Below are 4,935 nucleotides of genomic sequence, written 5' to 3' on the forward strand. Positions count from 1 at the left end.
GATTAGAAATTTCAGAAGTAGGTTTGTTTGGGGCATTACAGTTGCTGCAACTACAATTTTGGAATTTTCGATTTTTGGGCTGTTGTTGGGGCCTTTTGACCAGGGGTAGTGAGTGGTGCATGGGCCTAGTCTTTCTGTGGTGTGTCTTGAATTTAAACATCATGGAGGGCATGGATGGCATGGGATTGTGCTGATTTTTCTGTGTTTTTCGATTTTTAGGCTGTTGTTGTGGCCTTTTGACCAAGGGTAGTGAGTGGTGCATGGACCTAGTCTTTCTGTGGGGTGTCTTGAATTTAAACATCATGGAGGGCATGGATGGCATGGGATTGTGCTGAATGTTCTGTGTTTTTCAATTTTTGGGCTGTTGTTGGGGCCTTTTGACTAGGGGTACTGAGTGGTGCATAGGCCCAGTCTTTCTGTGGGGTGTCTTGAATTTAAACATCATGGAGGGCATGGATGGCATGGGATTGTGCTGATTTTTCTGTGTTTTTCGATTTTTGGGCTGTTGTTGTGGCCTTTTGACCAGGGGTAGTGAGTGGTGCATGGGCCTAGTCTTTCTGTGGGGTGTCTTGAATTTAAACATCATGGAGGGCATGGATGGCATGGGATTGTGCTGATTTTTCTGTGTTTTTCGATGTTTGGGCTGTTGTTGGAGCCTTTTGACCAGGGGTAGTGAGTGGTGCATGGGCCTAGTCTTTCTGTGGGGTGTCTTGAATTTAAACATCATGGAGGGCATGGATGGCATGGGATTGTGCTGATTTTTCTGTGTTTTTCGATTTTTTGGGGTGTTCATGGGAACAGGCCATGTGGGTGGGGGGCATTTTGAGTGCTGGTACAGACAGGCCATGGCCATGTGCTGGGAGGCAAGGGGCCATTTTGAATGCAGGTAGTGTCCTTAGGCCTGCAACCATTTTGCTTAGCTTTCAACCATTATGCCCAGGGGTAGTGAGTGGTGCATGGGCCTAGTCTTTCTGTGGGGTGTCTTGAATTTAAACATCATGGAGGGCATGGATGGCATGGGATTGTGCTGATTTTTCTGTGTTTTTCGGTTTTTGGGCTGTTGGTGTGGCCTTTTGACCAGGGGTAGTGAGTGGTGCATGGGCCTAGTCTTTCTGTGGGGTGTCTTGAATTTAACCATCATGGAGGGCATGGATTGCATGGGATTGTGCTGATTTTTCTGTGTTTTTCGATTTTGGGGCTGTTGTTGGGGCCTTTTTTCCAGGGGTAGTGAGTGGTGCATGGGCCTAGTCTTTCTGTGGGGTGTCTTGAATTTAAACATCATGGCGGGCATGGATGGCATGGGATTGTGCTGATTTTTCTGTGTTTTTTGATTTTTTTGGGGTGTTCATGGGGACAGGCCATGTGGTTGGGGGCCATTTTGAGTGCTGGTACAGGCAGGCCCTGGCCATGTGCTCGGAGGCAAGGGGCCATTTTGAATGCAGGCAGTGTTTTCAGGCCTGCATCCATTTTGCGTAACTTTCAACCATTATGCCCAGGGGTAGTGAGTGGTGCATGGGCCTAGTCTTTCTGTGGGGTGTCTTGAATTTAAACATCATGGAGGGCTTGGATGGCATGGGATTGTGCTGATTTTTCTGTGTTTTTCGATTTTTGGGCTGTTGTTGGGGCCTTTTGACCAGGGGTAGTGAGTGATGCATGGGCCTAGTCTTTCTGTGGGGTGTCTTGAATTTAATGGATGGCATGGGATTGTGCTGATTTTTATGTGGTTTTCGAGTTTTTGGGGTGTATAACTGAACTGATGTTCTTCTGTCTTCCATTGCTTTTAGGTGCACAAGACTCAAGAGAACAACCAGTGCCAGGAAGAAGTCAAGCAGCGGTGTGTGTGTGTGTAGCATAATGTCACGCGACGTCACGTCTGGCCACAGACAACTGTGCAACTCGTGCATCTGTTGCCTGCTGTTCTGACCTCTGAAGAAGATGGCCCCAAAAAAAGTTCCCCGTAGCTCCTCTAGCAAGAAAGTTGCCAGTAAGGAGCAGAAGAAGCAAGTTACCAAGGAGACTGGTGTGCCCCCCACCACATTTTTGGGGAGTAAAAAAAAAGTACGCCTGCAGCAGCAGCGGGATCAGCTGGGGACCAAGCTGGGAGCAGCACCCCCGCACCATTGTGCTCAGTGCCACCACCCCCATGCCAACTTAAGTCCAAGCCCTTGAATGCCGCAGAGGCACTTAGTCTAGTTGTTCAATCACCATCGACCAGTGATGTTGGCTCATTGCAAGAAAGTAGCAGCAATGTCCCTCAATCAACAAAGGTTGTTGTAACTCATCTGACGAGTGTTGAACAACCACAGCCGCAACAACAACCACATGTGCAAGTACAAGCCCAAGTACATGTGGAAGGAGAGGCAGCGCAAGGAGATGCGCGAGCAGAGGTGCATGGAGGGTCACAAGTGCCCATAATAGTTTTTCCTCCCGAAGTAGGGGCACATCAGGAAATCGACAATCAAGCCGGGGTATAATTTGAGGAAGCCACTCCTCCTGATGATCATTCATTGTCTTCCACATCCCTAGCAAGGAAAATATCAAGGGTGGTGTCTACATCTTCTTAAAGCCCACCTCCTTCTGATGATACGGATCTAAATTGGGAACCATCACTGCCGTCTGAGAGTGAGGCACACCATGATCTGACAAAGGTATTTAAGCGTAAAAGGAAGGTCGTCGAAAGTCTCATAGTTATGGAGTGTGATGAGGCTCAACAAGAAGTGGCGTATTTTCCTGCTGATGAAGACTCTCACGACGACGACGCAGTCATCATAAAGGTCACTGCAGCCCGAGCGGGCATGCAGCAAACAGACATTTTGACCCTAGCCGGAGAAGCTGCTGAGCGTGATGATGATTTTGTCGACGAGGAGGCAATGGAAACACCACAATCATTGGAGTTAACTAGTACACCAACACCTACCGCTTACATATTTCTTCCTCGCCAGAAGGGACCTCCATCCACCTCAACCTCAATTAGTGGTGGTGAAAGTGCACAACGTAGTAAAGTTCGGCAATCCACATCCTCCACTTCATCTGGCATTAGCAGCACGACCACCACCACCAGTATCCCCGCCTCCTCCGGCCCCCACAGACATTTCAAGTCCGCAGTTTGGGACTTCTTTAGTGTTTGCCCAAAAAAGGAAAACTTTGCCATTTGGAGCATTTGTAAGCATGCAGTTAGTCTTGGTTAGTTTGGTACCAACTATGGTACCGGAAGCCTGAGAGGTCCTCTTAAGAGACAGCACGCTGTCCAATGGTTTGCGCACCTAAAGGAGATCAAGGAAGCCCGAATTGCAAGTCAAGAAAACGTTGATGTTTCATCTGATGATGACGAGGAGGAAGAAGTGTCAAACACTTCACTTACACCCAGTACCCCTGTCGGCAGCACACCCCCTGTGAGCCACACTAAGAGTGTGGGAGAGAGTGAGACACCAATGCGAAACAGTTCATCAGTGAGTGTAACTGGGTCGAAGAAGTCATCATCATCATCATCCCGTAAAAGCATGGTCGCAGCCAACATTAGAACCATGTTGTTTTCAGCAGTGCCATATGATCGCAACCACCCACTGACGCTTCTGTATAACTCTAAGCTGGCTAAACTGCTAGCTTTGGACCTTCTCCCTTCTTCTTTTGTAGAAGGGGTTCGTTTTCTAGAATTAGTGGCAGCGTTATGCTCTAAATGGAAGGTTCCTAGCTGGTTCTATTTTGCCAGAGTTGCGGTTCCAGCACTACATGAAGATGTGCTGGAGGTGATAGGGGCAGCTTTGCAGAAGAGTGCTGTTCACACTATACATCTGACAACAGACATGTGGATCAGTGGCGCAGGTGCTGATTACATGTGCATCACTGCACACTGGGTCTCTTTTTTCAGGGGCTAAAACAAAGCTCAACGCAGGTGTTGATCCGGACCAAGTTTTTAAAGCTGCTCTGAAACATGCAACACTAGCCATGTTTGGCTTGGAGAAACGTCATACAGCAGAAAACATTTTGAATGAGTTTAACACAAAGGTCTTTCACTGGCTGTCGCATGAAAGATGGGACCCCCTCAAGGAATAAGTTGTGACCAAGGAACAGAGGGGAAAGGAAAAATTCGTTCTAGAAAGTTGTTCCTTCAATGGTCATAGATATCACTAAACAATATACATCGAATTATTTAAGAAAGGTGACAGAATTATATAACAATGTTTACTTTATCATAGTTTTTATTTTCATTTAATGCAGTTTTTCATTTCACTTTTTTATATAAAAAAGACATAATTCATCATAAATACATTTGTCAAACGAATATTTTTTGCTTTTAAGAACAAACACAATTATTAACGCACCAGTGATTGAAAAATTATACAAAGTTATAGTACACAATTGATTTTTAAGAAAACCACCTGATATTAAATACTCAACTCAATTCACTGACATACACACATACATACCACAAACAACCGCACTACCAAAAGGGGAAAAAGGGAGAAACTAAGTATTAATTGACAGGTTCACAAGTTGTCAAATACTAGGGTCTCAGAAGAGATTCGAGACCCCCGCACATGATCGGTCGACGCGCGTTTCGGTGGGTAAACCACCTTCCTCAGGACCTTTTTTCTCTTGTGGATCAAAGATATCAGGGGACCTAAAAAGATTTGTTTTCAAAAAAGAGAAGAAAATATATCTGTCACCAACCCTTCTCATAGTAATTTCAAATTACTATGAGAAGGGTTGGTGACAGATATATTTCCACAAGAGAAAAAAGGTCCTGAGGAAGGTGGTTTACCCACCGAAACGCGCGTCGACCGATCATGTGCGGGGGTCTCGAATCTCTTCTGAGACCCCAGTATTTGACAACTTGTGAACCTGTCAATTAATACTTAGTTTCTCCCTTTTTCCCCTTTTGGTAGTGTGGGTTGTTTGTGGTATGTATGTGTGTATGTCAGTGAATTGAGTTGA

At 45.9% G+C, this 4,935-nt stretch overlaps 1 pseudogene; it reads left to right on the forward strand.

Moving 5' to 3' along the window:
- Positions 1-1,935: 1,935 nt before the first annotated feature.
- On the forward strand, positions 1,936-3,928 carry LOC147700652 (uncharacterized; annotated as a pseudogene).
- The last annotated feature ends 1,007 nt before the right edge of the window (positions 3,929-4,935 follow it).

This window comes from Lissotriton vulgaris, chromosome 7 (assembly GCF_964263255.1).
Source record: "Lissotriton vulgaris chromosome 7, aLisVul1.2, whole genome shotgun sequence".
Classification (NCBI taxonomy): domain Eukaryota; kingdom Metazoa; phylum Chordata; class Amphibia; order Caudata; family Salamandridae; genus Lissotriton; species Lissotriton vulgaris.